General features: G+C 39.8%; 1 protein-coding gene across 6 annotated transcripts in view; it reads right to left on the bottom strand.

The window, feature by feature from the left end:
* The window catches only part of FGGY (FGGY carbohydrate kinase domain containing), a 301158-nt gene that overhangs the window by 47187 nt on the left and 234620 nt on the right, over window positions 1–19351 (bottom strand). The gene's annotated exons all lie outside the window — the stretch shown is intronic.

Below are 19351 nucleotides of genomic sequence, written 5' to 3'. Positions count from 1 at the left end.
AGGAACTGCATTTTACAGGGAGGGAGAAACTGCCTTGTTTCTGCAGAAAAACACCTTCCTTAGAATGAACAGTTGGATACAACACTCTGCTTGACTAACATCAGAAAATAAGCCAATGTAATCAGCAGCCGGTGTTTATAGAGGACTCATCCTGTATGTTTTCAGAGTTAAGAATCGAGATGGAATCCTGCTGACAGAGGACAGTGAGGTCCCTCAAGATCTGCCATCCACTCCTGAGGCTGGAAGCAAAACCCCAAGCTCCGGTGCTCTTACAGCGCTGTCAGGAGAGTTAGGTCCCTCGGGTGGAAGCTGCAAAGCTGGGCTGGGCAAAAAGGGATTTGCTTGTGTTAGCCAACAGGAAACATTTGCCTCGGTAAACATTAGATTCTGCCCCTTACTTAGGGTTAGCTTTACACAAACCACTTCTTCCTTCACACCTGTGAGCCCTTTCATCAAGGCAGATATCTAAGCACTATCTTCCAGAAACTGAACAGGACTGTATGCTACCACTTGCATACAAATATACCACCCACATATACAGTGATATCCTGCTCCTATGCTGTATTTCAGTGGTTAGACCACTCAGGATGTGGGAGACACTGGTTCACGTCCTTTCTCTGCTTCAGAAGATGCAAATTACCAGTTTATAAGGGTGGAGGGTATTTCCTTCCTCTTACAAAGCTGTTCCACTTTCAATAGACTACACAGACTTTCTAGACTTTCTTTCTGGTTCAGAAAGCAAGCCTAAGGAGGTACGCTATCTAGGCTAGCAAGTAAGGCACAGCACACGACAGGGAATGGGGCAGTGGAACTTGGGTCCTAGTACTTTCTACAAAGCCTAGTTATGTATTCTGCACTGGTTGAACACATATAATTCCTGCAGCAGGGGCTGGAGAAGACAGGTCATCCAGCCCCAGGCAGGCTACCTGCTCCTCTTGGAAGCATGATTCACGTTTTCTCTTCTAGGACCAACAGAGGTATATACATTTGAGATATACGTAGCCATGATTTCACTGGGAAAAGAGAACGGCAGTGCAGTCCTACACCATCACATGACGCATGAACGCACTTCCCACTAGTCCGTGTTAGTGGGATGGCTAAATCTGCAACTGTTGTTCTCTAGAAGGTGGGAAGTGCTCCAAGAGGAGGAAACAAGAGAATTCCTTAACAAAATAAGTCTGTATGTTTGCAATTATGGAACAGCAAAAAAGAGAGGTCTTAGTCAATGGGACAATGTTATTTTGTATTTAGACCTTGCTCTTCATTAGCAAAATTCTAGACCCATTGAAGGATGCTTAAAGATTGCTATTGATTTCAATAAGGCCCAGATTTCACGTCAAAACAGTTTTGAGGAGGAGCAATTAAAAATTCAGGCCTGTTCCTGTTAAACGTGATGCACATTCTCCCTATATTTAAACAGGCCAAACTTTAAAGACAGTTTTTGCTAGCAACTAGGGAATATGCTCCAAGATGCAGTTTACTGGCATTTGTGTATCACACATGTTTAGTAAATACACCAGCAGGGAGGTTTCTGCACAAACAATAGTCTGCTCAAGCCATAAACTTACATTACAGCTGATTCTTGTCATGAAGTTAAGTAGGAAAACAAAACAACAAAAACTGGTTTCTCAAAACACATCACTATGGTGTCAAGCCATCCTGATTTCTCTTAGGAACACATCTAACAAATATCAGAATCTTGCTCAGTTCTCCCCTATCAGCTCTAATGCGTTGACTTACTTTCGCTAAAGATGTATGCGTGCACATGTGTCTGTGTGTCTGCGCAAGATTTTGGCTGACTAAACCCATTAAAGAGCAAGAATAGCTGCACTGAATTTAAAAAGGCATTTATGACTCCAAGTGGACAAAGCTACGTCAAAAACATTGCAAAGGCATTTGGTTTTGTTTTGTTTTCTCTTAAAACTACAAATTAATACAGCTTTGAGTTTTCAACACCTCTATGGGGCAAGCCTTCTTTTACAATTTCAATAACAAAATGAAGTGCAACAGAAAGCAAATCCTAAAATAACCTGATTTTTAGACCAATTCCACATCACTGACCTTACTGAGAACACAGCATAAGGTCAAAATTCCCAGTTAGTATCTGCTCCAAACTAGTGATGGAAGAGTGCTGAGAACCCAGACATCCCATCTCATTCCCATCCTATAGCTGTGGACACAACACGTGTCTCTATAGGTGGGAAGGAACATTTAGGGCAGAGGGGCCTGGGTTTTTGAAGTCTGATCTCAAATATTTTTGATGCAGCAAACTTTGCAGTACTCCGTACTCTACTGTGATTTCTGAAGAAAGAATCTAGCTATACCAGATGTATCAAGCTTAAAATCCAACTGCTATGTAGTCTGAAGAAACCAAATAGTCTAAGGGTATTAAAGGCACAAAGATGCTTTGTGAAATCAGGGGAAGTTCTAAACATCATGAAGGACAATACAGTTTTTTAAAAAAAACAAAAAAACCAAACCCTTCTTCCATCATTAGTCCACAATTTACCAAATTGTCCTGTATGTCTGATAACACTAAAAGGTTTAGATTGACTAGAAGACCATACTCTCCCTGGAGCCAGTACTTCTGGCCTAGCATTTTGGACTGCCACAGGAATTTGCCAGGACAGGATATTTCCGTGCTGGCTCTTCTCAAATTACACTTGAGACTTTCCTATCATTTTACTACTGAAGTACTGTTTGTACACATTCCAGCAAACTTTCAACACATAAACAGAGCAAACGAGCGAGCTGCGTATCACCACACTGATGAATATAGCCAGTGAGGTACTAGGTTATCATTTTTTTCTGCTGTGGGAACTTTTAACTGGAATAAAGAACATTGGCTATCATGCTGGGCTTTATTGATACCTCATATGGCACCATCAGATTTCCTATTTCCTCCTTCCACTTAAAGAGTTTAATTCGCATTTTGCAGACTTGGGGTTTTGATGCACGTGGAAAGTGAGAAAATTGGGAAATAACATACTCCCCAAAACAGACACACAAACTTTGAGAAGCAACAGGGTGAACATTCTTCCGTAGATATACGCGTAAGAAACAGCAAATGGTTTCCATTTCCCCTCCTTGAAATATTTGGACGATGCTTAAGTTTTTCAAGCCATGCAGCAGCTGGCATTTTTATTTTCATAATAAAAAGTCCAAATTCTGTTTGAATATACATACCACCCAATCCCACTAAAACACATGACTAGACATAAACGTAAGGTTGGAGAAATAGTGCAAAGCTTGCCACAGAACCCAGAAGATAAGCACAATTTGCCAGACTCAGAGCTATTTTTGTTACACTAATACCATGTCGTTTTCATAGCTTTCTATTGCCTTCAGACATTCTTATGATGATATAGGAGGATCAATGTGGTGTCATTATTTTTTTTCCTTTAATGAGCTTAAGAAAATCCTTAATCTTTTTAGTAGAAAAACAACATCTGTTTTAGATTTATAGGCAATTGATTTTTATTTTTAAAGCAAATAGGAGATGTCATCCTTCTTTGAAAGGTAAAATATGAATTCAAAGGGAGCCTCAGATTTTCTGCCTTCTATTTAACTTAAATTCATCCTGTGACACACTCCTATTGTGAGGCATATTAATGTTTATTTTTTACATATAGTGAAACTGAAACACAGAGAGGATATCCTCTGCTAGATGTTAGAATGATCTCTGCACAACAATTATTGCAGCAGGAATTTGAAGATGGGAGATGAGAAGAATCTGAACCTATTCACACTTTGAGTCATAAGCAGCTTCTATAAATATTTCAGTTGAACATACTCACATGAAGACTATTGCCCTCATCTGTGATGATGCTTACTTACATAAGTATTATACTCAGACGAGCAATTCCATCTCTCAGTTATTCTATCTGTGGATGGCGAAGAACCCTTTTGTGCAGGAAAATGTCACCTTTCCATGTCTCCCCATCACACACATTCCTACTTGCTCAGCCCATCATTTCAGATGAGATGAGCATTAAGCAGTTCCAAGATTCCTTTGAAGGGAAAAAGAGTTCACCACCTTCTGAAAGGGAGAAGAACGGGAAAAAAGTTCTGTCTGGGAGAATTTAACCTCAGTGTGGGCTTTATAAAAGATCATACTAATATGTAAGATATGTAAACATTATAGAGCAATCAGAAACAAATGAAATGATGAATTCAGTTTAACAATATTCAGCTGTGGTGCAACTGCCAGAAGGCACTTTTTGTTATGAATAGATCATTTGGATGAGTTACAGACCAGATTTCAACCCTGGCGTGTGCTAGGAAAATCAATGTCAAACTATCTAAGATCAGAAGGTATCAGCAGTACATCTGGCAGCCCACAGAAATGAAAAATGTCTTTAAAATATATAATGCTATATAGAACTAAGCTAAAGTATGAAATGACCTGCCTAAATGGCACTAATACGAGATCTGTAATGTATTTAATTTAGTTTAGCCCTTCCCACTTGCCTCTCCCTCTAGAACAAAAACAGGCAAAAAAATCCACCTCTATTGTAAAAGTCTACATAGAAAACAGCACTACTTACCACTTATAGCCTAACTTACAGCTCATGTAAGTGAACCAGACGACTCAGTGCCTTTAATCCAAACTAAGTTCAGCTTTCGGGACTGTCATTTGGTACAATGAGTAGAACAGAACACAGACCTTCACAGACAAGAATCACCTAGGCATACAGCCATCCCATAAAATGAGCAAGTCGCAATGCGAGATTTATTTTACTTAGCTTTGTTCTGCTAGACTAGCCATAATGATCAGGCACATGCTTGTGTTTCCTCCTCAGTTTTATGTAAATGTTACGGCAATCAGAGACAAGATAAAATAAAACACACCACACTGGTGAGAGCAGTTTTATGGAAGTATGAATTTCAGCAGAATTTTCTTCCTTAGTTGACACCATCTGCTTCTGGTGTAGGCTTACACAAATTCCTTACAATAACACTATCAGAGAATTTGGTTATTACCTGAAAAGTAAATCTTTATATTAACAAGATACACTGGTATATATCCACCATCTTCCATTTTCATTTCTGCTTCCTAATATTGGGCCTTTGATATCTGGCAGCATTCTAGTGTTGCTGTCAGATTCTTTATTTACTTGCAGTATGCCATAGAGAGAGAAAATCAAATTTCTGTGGAACTATTCTTGACTTACACTCACTTACATGGAAGCAAAATTAAGCCTTCATTCTACTGTCACAACTTTTTTAGAGTAACCATTTGCTAATGAGAAGGTAGGTTGGAAAATTTGTTTGAAAATCACCTCAGTTATGAGCTTCTATAGCCAGAAATTCAGAATAACAGCTGCTTTTGTTAGGCTAAGGCAGGTATGAAAAAAGATATAAGATATTAATGGAGAGTAGGGAAAGAAACAAGGAAAAGCACCATATCAGTCACCAACTAATAAATGCTCTTTACAGTTCCGGACTTTGATCATTGACAAGTCAAATACTTTCATTAACTTCTCTGCTGACTTTTAACTTTCAAAGTTTCTGACTGACTGTGGATTGAGAATACTGACATTCATTCAATTCAGGGGGTTTACATTGATGCATAAGATCCTGTATTAAGAAAACTGTATCATTTTGCTTCTGCTGACAGATGGGTCTTATATAGCTATTCGACCACAACTCTCTGACAAAGAATGAAAGAGATTCATAAAAAAGGAGAGAATTCAAAGGGAAACCCAAGAATGTTTCATTTCTAGGTTTCTGGTTCAAACTTAGGTCATAGCAATAGCTACTGAATGTGTGATTTAGTAACAGCACTTTCTGGTGGCATATATATTAACTGGGCGGAGTTGGGGCATGCAATTGTATTTTCAGTGAACTGATGCCTACTCTAAAATCGCCATCCTGGCATTATTTCTCAAGCACTAAATGGGTTTAAAACTAAGCTTCCCCTTAACTCTGGAGGCAAGTCTTTAGAGTAAGCCTACGGTGAGTACAGTCAGCTTCTTAAAATATATTTATTATTAGCAGTAATTACAAATTAAACACATAACAGCATTCAAGCTTTACCCTGATGTAAAATATAAAGAAAATAAGGTCTTGGAATGCAAGAAATGTAATTCAGAACACAAAGGAAATTAAAAATTATTAATATTCCAATTCCTATAGGTCATATACCACCAGTAATTTATTTGATTATATTTTAAGCTTATGTCCCCTGGCCATCATCGGTTTGCTATGTAGTCGCATAGCTTGTGGTGGCAAGTCACATAGCTCTCTTCCATGTGACAGGTTGGCATCCCCTGGGCCATCCACAGTGACAGAGTTGCTCTGCAATGATACTCAGACTAGGCCACAAAAATTTTTGCACAGAGCTAACTTTATCCCACTGGAAGCTTGAAAGTTACTTGAGCGACAACAAAATAGATACAGAACATGGACTTTGGGATTCTGCCTGAACACACCCATCCACAGATGATTTTGGTAATCTGTTTACATGCAGTTGAAGAATTCTGGTTTATGTGATGAAATCACTTTCACAAATGCCTTGCTGAATATGTGCTCCATCATTTGTTGCCAAGGCTATGTCACCGGTTTACCAAACCCAGAGACCTGGAAAGTTACTAAACCTTAGAAGCTCCCATTTAGTTATGAGAATGGCAACAGAATGAATCAAAGCAAAACAAAATTGTCCAACTATCTCTATTGAGGCTGTGCAACAACAAAAAAAAAATTCAAAGACATCAGGCAATGTTTTTGCAGTATAAGATACTGTAAGATAAGATTTCTGATTGTGGAGCCAGGCAAGGTTGAAAGAGACAGACAGAAAGGCAAATATCATCCAAACCAGAAAAAATCATGCAAGAGAATCAAAGGGTTCTGGGCACTGCCCAGAGCATAAACTTATGGCCAGAGAGTGGCCTGTGGTAGGAAAGTTGAAACAGACACATGTATTCAGTATTATTTTTTTGCCCAAGTTGGTTTCTGTTATGTTGGCTGTAGTAAAGACATGTTTTTATGTCACTCATGTCCCCTCACTGCCTTTAGTCTCAGGAGAGGTGAGTGTAAATGGTGACTGCTCACAGGACTGGAGCTCTGGCAGAGGTGTATGTGCCTATTTAGTTCTCAGGGCCTGAAGCAATCGGCCTGAGGGGTCTCGGAGGAGAGTTTACACCCAGAAAATGTAATTGAGCAGCTGAGAGAGAAGACGCTGATATTGCTTATTTACACACCACGATAACATTAAGAACACAGATCCAGCACATTTCAGTCCAGCAGTTCAGCAAGGTTCCAAGTGCAGCAGACCCACAAAGGAGATGTATGACAATATTAAAACAAAGACCTTTTTGATTTTGCTGCTTATTCTGCACTTGGTAATATCACAAACTTGTATGACAAAAATCAAACCAATCACAGCCACAATAACACCCTTAAGTAAAAATTACAGGAATTAGAAACATACAGAGTATGCATCAAAATGCAGACTGGGATCTGAAATTTCTGATGATGATTTGGAGCTCGTATTCCAGTTCAATCCCTGCTTTAGTTATTTTCCGGGAAGAACTTTCAGTACAACCTAAAACTAGAATTCACAGATGAATTCTTAGGGACTACTGTTACCTCATATTCCAAATAGTAACCCTTATGAGAAGGGCAAATGTGAATGACACGCATGCAGAACTATTTCTAATTTTCTAAATTTTCCATAAAACATTAACTGGTCTACAAACTACAGACCAAACAAGGTATGTGATTAATGCCCAGTAAAGAAACCACACTCCCAGGGCAACTTGATTGCCTCATCTCTGAAAATATTTCAGGTGAGTTATGCAATGGGACTATATACCGCACAACCTGGCTTTATATCTAATAAGAATTAATTAGAGGAAAACTTCACTGAGATTATTAAACATTTCCACTGTGAGATTTTTATTCAAGGCTAAATAAGGAAAGGTATTGGAAAAATTTTAAATCTTGTAATTTTTAATGAAAGAATATGTTGCATCACAATAATATTAGTTATTTGACTTGTACTTAATTTATGTTTATGGGTATAAAGAGAAATTCATCTGGACCAAGTGCTTCCAGCCTTGGAAGCCAAAGCCTCAACTTGTACAAACCAGCATATTAACCATCAACTTCCATGGAAATATGTTGATTTTTACTGTCTGTAGACCTAGGCTAACACTTGTATTTAGACACTTAAATAAGTACTCTGATTTTCAAAAAAGCCAAAGACCCACATTTCCCATTGATTTCTGGCTCAAGAACTTAAAACATGAAGCCAGCTGTTAGGGATCCAAACGTGGACTGGGGCACCTACCCTTAGGAAGTATGTTGGCCCTAGTTTTTTCGTGTCTATAATTAAGAATGCTAGCAAATATCCATACAGGTGAGAGATACCTCTTCAAAAGAGGGACAGTAGATACTTAGATACAGAAGAAGAAGAAAGAAATCTGCCTGCTTCTGCATGTTCATGTTCTTCATTTCCTAAAAGTAGGGAACAAAAGAGTTCTTGAAGACAGCTCCTGCAGTCAGCGCTTTGCCTCTAAGAACACCACACTAGCTCCCTAAGCACGCTTCAAAAACTGAGAACTGGACATGACTTTACTAGACATGCTCCTCAGCAAGGAGGATGACCACATACTGAGATGTTTACTGCTTTAAAACTAATCCACCAGCAGAAACTGTAAGGCAGTGTTTGGGGGTTTCCCCCCGATCCCAGAGGATCCTGGTTCTTAACAGAGTTAAACACATCAGTTAAAATGTTGCTTAAAAGTGACAACAACAAAAAAATCAAATTTAGCGGAAAAAAAAAACCAAACTGTTTTATTCAGCTGTATTTTATTTTACCTTTTAAAATGCAGTAGATCAGGCCTTTGCCAAGAGCAGGGAGTGCAAGAGGTCACAGGCTGCACTTGTATAAGCAGCTTTTCTGGAGGTCTGCCACCAGAAGCCAGTTTGAAGTTGCATTTCTGAGAAAACCTTCTGACAATGGATGCTATGGGGCTTAACTAACTCACTGTACTCCTTATCAGAGCAACAGACCCCTCTACAAGGCAGCCCATTTTTAGATAGCAGCCAGGTCCAGCCTCTTCATCTGAGCTGACTGTGGGCATTTTATGTTTTTTTTTCAATATGCTGCATCAGTTTTCAGCCCATGATATGTATGGTATTAGTATGTCTTAGGGTACAGCCGCATGAATAAATTATTATCAGCAAAACTAGGAGGTCAGTTGCCTGGCAAAACCACCTCTATTCATCATCTTTCTGTGGTGTATCGTGTGACAGATCCCAGGGACCTCGCACATTCCGCAGGAACCAGGGCCAGGAGTGCTACTGCAGAGTTGCTGAGATTGTGCAAATATACACTATAGATTATTCAGATAATTTCTTCATCTGCCTGTACTCTTATTACTTGATCATAGAAAAGGCTTTAAAAATTATCTTTTTTTTTTTTAATACTAATCTTGTGAAAGAAGCTTGCAATGATATCAGCCTTCAGATATTAACCAGCAAACCTGGACAACTGAGATTTGTTTTAAATAGAATAATATTTTTCACATTATAAAATCCTGCTATTTTCCTGAGGGGAAAATAGGGTGCCTGCCTCTCCTACTGTAAACTTTTGACTTCCTCTCTTTGCACTCAAAACTCCAAATTCAAAAGCAGAATATAAAAGCAGGAAAAAACAAAAATTATATTGGATGCAAAATGCTCTTCATTTTGTTTGCCTTACTATTATCTGTTTTAAAATGGTGAAATGTTAATAAAATATCCCTTCTCTGCCAAAAAATGTATTTTTATAAATCTCCTTTTCAGCCAGGAAAAGATGTTAGTAAAATGAGAGACAGAGAGAGAGAGAAGAAAATTTCAAGCATAATTAAATCAAATAGGATGAGTATATGTTTTATTTTCACTATATGTTGCCTACCTTATCAGGGCAAGGAAACTCAACTGTAAGAAAGTTGAGTTTGGCTCACTGCGTTTAGGGCTGCATTAAACATTTCCAATTAATTTTCTCCTCACAAGGACAGAATAAAAACAGAGCGGATACTCCAGTTCAGAACTGGTACTGAAATCCAAACAATATATGATACTTAGCCACCAAACTCTCACAAGGCTACCAGCCTTGTCCTTGTAGCTCCTTCCCGTTCAAACAAATCTTCTCCTAGCTGTACCTACGGAGCCTGTCCCTTCATGTACTTTTTGATAAAAGCATAAGAGAGAGACTACAACCTATATTCTCATTATCTCTCTCTATGTTGTAATAAAGGAGTTGTGAGGAGGATTAGAGATATCACAAACACATGATCTATGACCCACTGTTTAAAAGCAGACGATGCACCATGGAAAAAAGGTGCAAGGAAGCATTAGGAGATGCAATGCATCTCTCAGCCACCTCATCTTATCTTTACCCAGGAGCACTCTGGCCACACAAGCTGAGAAGGCCACACCTGAATAATGTGTTCTTCAAGTCATGTTTCAATTGTTTGCTGAAATTTGCCTGCTGTTTGCAAAAGATGAGAGCTGTAACAGGACATGAGCATTTGGAAGCTGGCCACTTAAAAGCACAAGCTAGAAGAGGAGCACGGCTTAATGGTATCCGTATCAGGAGCATTAAGTAATCACCCTACCATGCTACCTGTAGCCACTTGTGAGACAAACAATTAGAGAGGGGAAATATAAAAATCAATGTTCTGGAACAGACAGAAACTTCTCAACCTTCTATGAGATCCACAGAGAGCTGGCAGATTTCTGCCAGTGATCTCCTGACCATTGAGTGATGACTTTACAGACCCACTGCGAGCAGCAGACCCTCATGTTTGCATTCATGTGGGTAATCCACCCATGAAGCACTAAAAAAACTCTGAGTCATATATATGAATCAGGTTCACTAACATCACATGTGATGGAAGAGAATGGCAGCTTGGGGTTAGGTAGCTCTACCATCTTGGAAGTTGGATCCCGAGACTCCTGTTATAAAGAGGCAAGTCCTGAACACTGTTCAGGTAAAACTGAAACCAACGAACAGAAAATCTGAGCAGTAAGATCTATCATTCAAATTGAGCAACAGGCAAAAAGATCGAGATGGTAGAGAAGTACTCCTGAGACCAATGGGCTGGGGAGGCTGCTTGTGATCCAACAGATGATCTTCTAAAAAGATACCATAAACTAAAAGGTGTTAGAGGGGTAGATGTACTCATTTCCTTTGTAGAAGAATGACGCTGTTTTCTCTCTAGAAAGAAGAGTTTTATGAGGAACTGTAAGATGGTTGAGACACCGGACCCAAGAACTGAGAACCATCCCCAGAGAGGGGCTGGAGCAAGTGGATCAAACAGCTTCTGTATCAGTACAAGGAGAGGCCAGGAGGGTCTAGAGAGTAGTTTCAGATTAAGTTAGGTCATTCAGAGTCATATATGAGATAGGTCTCCAGAAGATCACAACGGGAGCAGAGAGAATTCTAAGCACAGCACCAGCCTCTAGAACTGTCCCTGGGTTTGTTCTCCCCAGACACAGAAAAACAATACCAGTGTCCTCAACAGAAAATTTGCACCCCTGTAAGTTTTTATTCCTCGGGTGTGAGATTAACCTCCTGTGTTTATTCCAGGAAGCAAACTTGGAACTAAGCCTGGGACAACTCGAGAGTTTCAGCCCTGGAAGAAGTTATATAAGAAGTAATTCATGGGTAATCATTCCAGACGCATTCAGTGTCCACCATTTCCATCTGCCTAAATCAGAGATGCAAGAACTTCAAATGCCTTATCAGGGACCCCGACTGAATGCTCAGCTTTGAAACAAAACCTTTAAACTAGATGAATTTTGACGGTTCCAAGCTTGAACGTTCACATATATTTACTTCTGCCTTTTATCAGTATCCATTAACACTAAGCATATTTTATGTTTCGGCTTGGGAAAGTATACAACAGACACATAGTAGCATATAATCCTTCTCTTTGTATTCCCAAAGGTCAAGGTCTCTTACATAAATTGGCAAAAAAAGACCTTTAATCTGTTAAATTGTTTTCAAGATCCAAAACAGAAAAAAAAAGCCCATATTTGTGATGGATTCAGAAGCTTTTTGCTAAGCACTTAAGCACGAGCGGTTCTGCATTGATTTATTTTATTGTTTTATTTAGTGAAATGTCTGGATACAGATATACAGATTAACCTTTTTTTTTTTGCTCATATTTACTGTGTCGCCTTCCTTGAAATGGGAACTACAAGTGTTTTGATAAATGGACTGAAAGGTTGTCTGGTTACACCATAGCTTCTGCTGTGTCCTCTGCTGAAATGCTATTATGTACCCTTCTAAAGCAATGCTGCTCCATGACTCACAGCAGTTACTTCTGTGCCTCTCATAACAATAGCTCACTGGGGATATAGGGCCTCAAACAATTTATACCACCCATTTATTTTTACTTCTCTTCCAATGATAGATACTCACTGTCACAAAATGCCAGTTTATGTGAAGATTATAAATCTTCCAGCACAGACAACTAACTGCAGGCCATTTTAAATATGCACTTTATAACATTACAATTTGCTGCTATGCTAAATTAAATTCCTCAAAGCTCATCACAATATGAACTAACTCTTCTCAATGTTTAAAAAAAAAAAAAAAAAAAGAAAAAGTCAAACCAAAGATCCATACAGCCTGCTAACCTGTTGTTCACCGTGGCCAGTAACAGATGGCTTAGGGAAGAGCATAGGAACAGGGTAAACATAAAATAATTCTTCCCCAGAATGTCCTCCCAGACTCCAGTGAGTTGAGGTTCAAGCAAATTTCTGTTCTTACTTCCAACCAACACAAGAGACCGAGTCTTCAAAAGTGACGGTCTGAGATTGCAAACAAAACACATTTTTCATGAATGTTAGCAATCTCTCAGTAAAAAGCTCCATTTGTGCATTAGAAAAGAAGCTTACTATAATGCTGACTTGTAGATCAGTATAAATCTTTTACAAGAACACTGGAGTTTTTTAAGTGTCTCAGAATTATTCCTTTAGCTCACAACCTTCAACTTCAGTTCTGGTTCCTAAACAAAGACACTTCAGATACCACTTGCAGCACTCTCTTATTTTAGGAGACTAGTGAGACCTCATCACAACATGAAAGGTTAGGAACTGTGCACATGGAACAGCTGTGTCACAAATACTGGTGGATGCTGCACCTCACTCACCAGATACAAAAACAACTCCACCTCCAAATGATATTTAGGAAAACCCCACCAAGCCTCCCAGCCAAACCCTGTGTAGTCCAAGGCAGGCCCAGCCCTTGTCACTGTGGCTAGAAGACAGCAGTGCGACACGCTGGGCCAGCACAGAAACAGAGGGTCTCCATAAGAGGTTTCTAGCACTGACCTTTTCCCAAAGAGCTGATGGCAGAATTGTGAACTGTAGGAAGATGTGAGCTATCCTGTCTCATACCCCTTCCTGGAGATTGTATCGTAAGATCCTTGCCTTCTCTTGAGAAGTATTTTCATAGTTATATGTAATATGCGTGCTAAGTAGTCCAAGTCTTGATAACCCCAATCCAGTCAACTCCTTGTTATCACATGTTGACAGTCCTGAAGAACTTGGAGCTTAGTAGCTGATGTGACAGAAATTCCAAGGCAAGGGTGGGAAAGAAAGCTCAGATGTGACATTTGAACAGGAAACTCAAGGGGGTTTTGCATGTAGCTATTATTCCTAACCTTATTATTTATGGGGGAGAATTATTCTTCAAAACCTGCAGCTCTTACTGCAACCAATGGGAAATATCAAGGGAAACCAAAATCCTTTCAAATGAGGTCTGGTGTATTTATCATCTGGATGCCCTTCCCACATACCTTAAGGCCTTCCTTATTTATTTATTGCATAAAACAGTTCATTTTAGAGATTTATTTTCCTTTTTCACCATTAGGTAAGTATTCCTTCTGTATTAGTGAAAGCCACTACCAACAACAGTATCATCTTTGCAGGTAAAATAAATCTTCTGCAATACCCCTGAGTTACTGGAAGCAGATTTACATTATATGGGATATGCTATCACACACTATTTTAAATGTATTTTTAAACATTTGAATAACTAAATGGGTAAATCCTGAGAACCTTACTTGGTGTTTATTCAGACCTTACTTACTGAGACAAACTCCCAAGGACAGAGTAAACACTGAGAGAGGACCTCAGGCCTTCACCCACAGTTATAAACAATGAACTCAGCATAAACTGTGATTCCCGGCTGACGCTGGGGGAAAAAGCAGCAGCTAATGCCTCTCCTCATTTTGCTTCCAGAATGATTATATCAGAAGAGATTTACTTTCTCCCTAATAAAACTTGCCCCATCTAAGATCTTCCCCCACCCACAGCTGGAGCAACAACAGGAAACTTAGATGAAGAACTACTGATTCATGACAGGCTGAATAAAATTGGAAATAGAGGAAAAAACCTTAGTAAGAGGCCTACTGCCCAAATACTGATGAAGTTTGCCTGACTAGGGGATCTGTTGCTGTTAAGAAAAGTAAAAAGATACTTAGAAATACCATTGCATCTATACCACCCTGGACCATGGAGTCCTTAATACTCAGCACTCACATATCACGCCTTTCATTAGAAAGATCTCTGTCTGCACAGCTTCAGTTTTATGCTCATATTGCAAGTGGGTAAACTAAGGAAAGGCAACAATCTGACAGAATCATACAGAAAACCAGCAACACTAAACAAAATCGGGGATTTTGACCCCAAATTCCACACTACTCATTGCAAGTATGGCTAATTCCAAAATTTTAAAACAGAAAACTATTAAGTTGTTTTTCATACAATTATTGTATTCCCTCGAAAATGCTACTTAATTATTTCAGGGCCCGGAGACAACCTAACTGATGACCAAGGACATCCCTTATCATATCTCATTTCATTTGTATTTTAGTTATTCTTTTACAGTTCAGTTAAGTTCTTGTAAGAAAAGGAGCACAAAAAGAAGTCCTTTTTGTTCACCACGAGATCTAGACACATAGAATAAGCAGGCTGTTTAATAAATTCATGCCTTCTCACAAAACCAAGATAAACAAGGGATCTGGAAAGGCTATTCATTATACATAAATATGCTTGTGATCTGAGAGAAATCCCCTATCCAGCTCTCCTCAGAACAGAACACTCCAGGAAGACACTCGGGTTTGCTCAAGACTGTGGGCTTCAGGCTAATACATTCTTCTGGGTCTAGAGAGGAGCAATCAGAATTGGTTAGTTTGCAGCATTGATGAGAGTGTTGTACCTGTCAAATCTGATATCATCACTTCGAAGAATACAGAAAAAGAAAGATAAAAGTCTTCTGTTATAACAAAGAGCCACTGCTGCTGCTGGACTTCCATGAACAAAACCAAGAATAATGATAAATAAAGAATGAATCAAAATTAAGTTGCTTTACCCTGTTCCCTACAATGGACTGATGCTATGCTATCTGAACATCAATGAAGGAAGGCAATTTTATAACCTTCCTAGCTACAGAATACAGAATACAATCCCCTTCCTACAACAGAAGAAACAAAATCCCCCAAACTCTATTAAAATATACAACTGTTATAGTTAGGAAATAAAGGTGCAAGACCTGCTAACAGGTAACCTTCAATCCCACACTGCTTTAAGTAGAGAGGCCCAAATCAGGCAGCCCAGTATTTCCGGCAGCCAGACCAGCTAAATCTTACTAGTGTCAACATAAGTACATAAGAAGCTCGGTCTCTCTTGCTCGCTCTTCCTAAGGCAAAACATGGGAAAAGGAGCGAGGAACAGCAGAGGAGCCTTATTAGCAGTCAGACCTGGAAGAAGCCCAACATAAGCCTTTATATCCATTGTGCTTACACCAAAAAGAAGAGAAAATCCAAGGAAGGAAGAAACCAGATCTCTGGTTTACACATTGTTTATCATATAGTGCAATATACTACTGCCTGTAGTGTGTAAATGCTATCATTTGAGAACACGGAAGAACTTTGCATCATACAAGGCAAAATTTCCAACTCAGATGTCACACACTCCCAAAGCACTGGCTAGGTGCAGTTTGTGAAAGTAAAGACATAGCAATTAAAAACCTACTAAACTATGAAGTGCCTCAGTCTCCCACCTAATAAAACTGGAATAACAGTTCCTACTCTCCTACCCCATTCATTCACTGTTTCAAAGAACCCCAAGACCACCAAAGAGAAGACACTGCAGAAAGGCTTAGTATTATAAATTCAACACCCTAATACATGGCTCTGTGTCACACAGGGTAGTTTGCAGTTAACTGCAGTATGGAAACCACCGCATGTGGGAATTTTCTAAGCAAGTGTTTTCACTGATGTCAGTGAGACGTCACAAGAATATCAGCCTATAGTCTCCAAGTAGAATATTTTTCAAAGCATTGACTCTGTCCACATCTATTCTTTGAGTCTTTGAACTCAAATGATCTGTCCACAAAAGGGAAGGAGAGTTGACTGCACAGTTTTCTGGACATGTTACTAAGCATTATCTAGTTTATGTGCAATAGGGATTGTATTGCTTTCAGCTACATTACCCTGAACAGGTTGATTACCAGCAAAGCGATGGTGTGCGAAACTTGGATGTCTCTGACAGGCATACACTAAACAGGAACGTCCTATTCTCCCAGTCACCAAGGCATACCTTGAGCTTTGAATTATGTCAGGCCAGGAACAAAGGAATCTTGCTCATAACAGAAACTTCTAATAACTCATTTACCAAGAAAGCCTCCCTTTCATCTCTGCCAAGCTTTAGGAAAGGCTGGGAGGCAAGCAGAAATAAACATTATACAGACTCACCACTGCTGGCTCTAAAGTAAACTCTCCAACTTCCTATTTACATTTCAAGATCTTAAGCTTTGTGGTTTACTAGTTCTGCAAGTAAGTGCTTTGGGTTTTGGAGGCTGCCTGCACATGATCTCCCACCACTACTGAAGTCTTCCTAGCTTTTATTAATATAATAAGGAGGTCAGAAAAGCAACAATCTTTTATATACCCTGCTAGCAGAAATATTTTACTTCTCGCCTTTTAAAAACAAAACAAAGCAAGCAAAGCGTACAATGCCAAATTAATGCCAGCAAAGGGGATATTACAGTTTCGTTTGTTTTTTTTTCAAACCAAGGATGCTAGAACATGGAATGAGACAGTCTCATTAAAAAAGGGTGTGGAGGACTTCTTTGAGGGACAAGTAGAAGGCGGCGGCAATTTTATGGCTATATAACCCTTCCAAGGCCATAGGCTGAAAAGGCACCTAAATAGGCTCTGTGACCTTTTCCTCGGAAGGCTAAATCTGTATACACTAAGGACAGGCAACCTGTAACAACAGTCGTGAAGTAAATGTGGTTTTCATTTCATGCAGCCCTCCCTGAATGTAAAACATCTTCATTAGCTGGGAAGTCAGCACTGTGACTGCTGCCAAATTCAATATATAAGCCGGCAGAACTGAGCTGAATGAGGACAGAGCAAGGGAGAGGTTCCTGCGATAGTAATTTATTTCTCCCATTTGAAAGACACTACCTCTGTGACTCATGTGCAGAACAGGCCTTACAGAAGAGCAGAATATTAAAAAACCAAGAGGGCAGGCGCTTATCAATTTCGTAAAGCTCTCGCAGAACATTTCAAAAACGTGTCCAGGCTGCCCTAGCTTCAACAGTTTTGCTTTTATTTTTTTTCCTATTGCATTCCTCCCCCTTCTCCCCACTCGCCTGACCCTCTGAAACCCAGCCCCTTTCCCCTGGTCAGGAGAAGGACAAATTGCTGCCTTTGCTAAACCCTGGGTCACAGCCAGTTGGCACTCAGACACGTTGCCCTGGGCTTCTGGCCCTGTCCCCTCGGAGACTGCACGTTTCACGTCAGGGCTGCATGTGCAGCAGTGACTGAAGAGCGCGAGGCTGAAGTGCTGCACGCAGTCCTCCGACTCGCTCTCCAGAAACACATTGCTTAGTGCCATCCCACTAGATTAAATATAGCTGGCAAAGCAAGTACCAGCCTATTTAGTCCCTGCAAGTTTTCCCCTGATCACAGATGATTTCAAGCAGCTGAGGAGTCCCTGTGTGGTAATTACTCAGAACTCTGCTGCTTTAACAACGTGGCATGTTCTGAAGAGGAGACTCTCGTATCAGAGCCAAAATATACTGAATCCACTTGCTGGTCTGGCTCCCACTGAGATTACAGAGATCAGGCTATGAGAACACTTTGAGCCAGCATGTCTCCGCAGTCTCCACTCCAGGATGTACTGCAAAGGACACGTACTGTGCATGCTTTGGGGGTGGAAACGTGCTTTACACTCTATTTGTGTGAACAAAGCTGGCAGCTTGGGCGGATATTGTAGAGCAAAGAAGCTCTATTGTGTTTGCCAGTCATCACGAGAATCAAATGAACAAATTTAGAATAATCAAATTGGGCTGAAGTTCCTTTAGCAGAAAACAGGCAAAGACTAGTCAGGCTTGGTAAAAGAAAGTATGGGATATTCTTCCTGAAATAATCCATAGTAAACACTGGGAGAGCAAAATGATCTGCCCATTTCGCTGTTCGTGTCATTGCTCAAGCTCTGTCTTTTAGATCATGTAGTAAATCTGAAAAGATAGAAGATAAATTACTTGTGCCTCTCCAATTTAAGAAATGACTAAATTATAAGCTTCAAACCACATACACATTATCACCCAGGGAAAAAAGAATTGCACACCAAGCCAGGTGAGTCAGTTCCCAATGACAAGAGTCAGAGTAGTAACAAAAACAGATGCAAAGGAAGAGACTCCATCTAAACCTGAAAAGATTCCCTGATAATCCCCCAAAAGAAGTTCAGAGTACAGAGAGCTGATAAAGAAGAAAGAATGGCTGAGGAAGCACACAGACCACATCACCAAAAGAAGACAGAAAAATGTATCTGAGACTCTGGATAGGAAGGAACACAAACCTTGTATATTTGGGACTCAAAATGCCAGCAAATTCACACCCCTCCTGCCTTGGTAGGCTGAAATCAAGCCAGACAATGTTCCCATTAGAAGCTGCCCTGGCTACTTTCTTCAGCTGTGAATCCAAAAAGGTGTTAGAGGAAGAATGACAAATATTTTCATAATGGAACAACTGTTCTGGGACAAGTGCAAAGCAGAACGCTGATCTCTAAGTGCGCCTAACTCACCACAAAACAGGCAGAAATAGAGAGTTTATACACATTTTATTAACAAGGCTATTTTATTCAATACACATAAATAGCACATATCCTGTATGCATACAAGATTAGCAAGGACCGCATACTGCAGACAACAAAAGAGAGATGGGGTGTTGCAAAAGAAGATCCCTGCTCTCTCTCACAACGGACTTCAATATTTCTGAAACTTGCAGTTCTGCATTCATATCATCCTTGTCCTCCATAAAAGTCCCAGTCTGGG

This window comes from Harpia harpyja, chromosome 11 (assembly GCF_026419915.1).
Source record: "Harpia harpyja isolate bHarHar1 chromosome 11, bHarHar1 primary haplotype, whole genome shotgun sequence".
NCBI lineage: Eukaryota > Metazoa > Chordata > Aves > Accipitriformes > Accipitridae > Harpia > Harpia harpyja.
The sequence above is the reverse complement of the archived record's forward strand: the minus strand, read 5'-3'. Positions and strand labels throughout refer to the sequence as shown.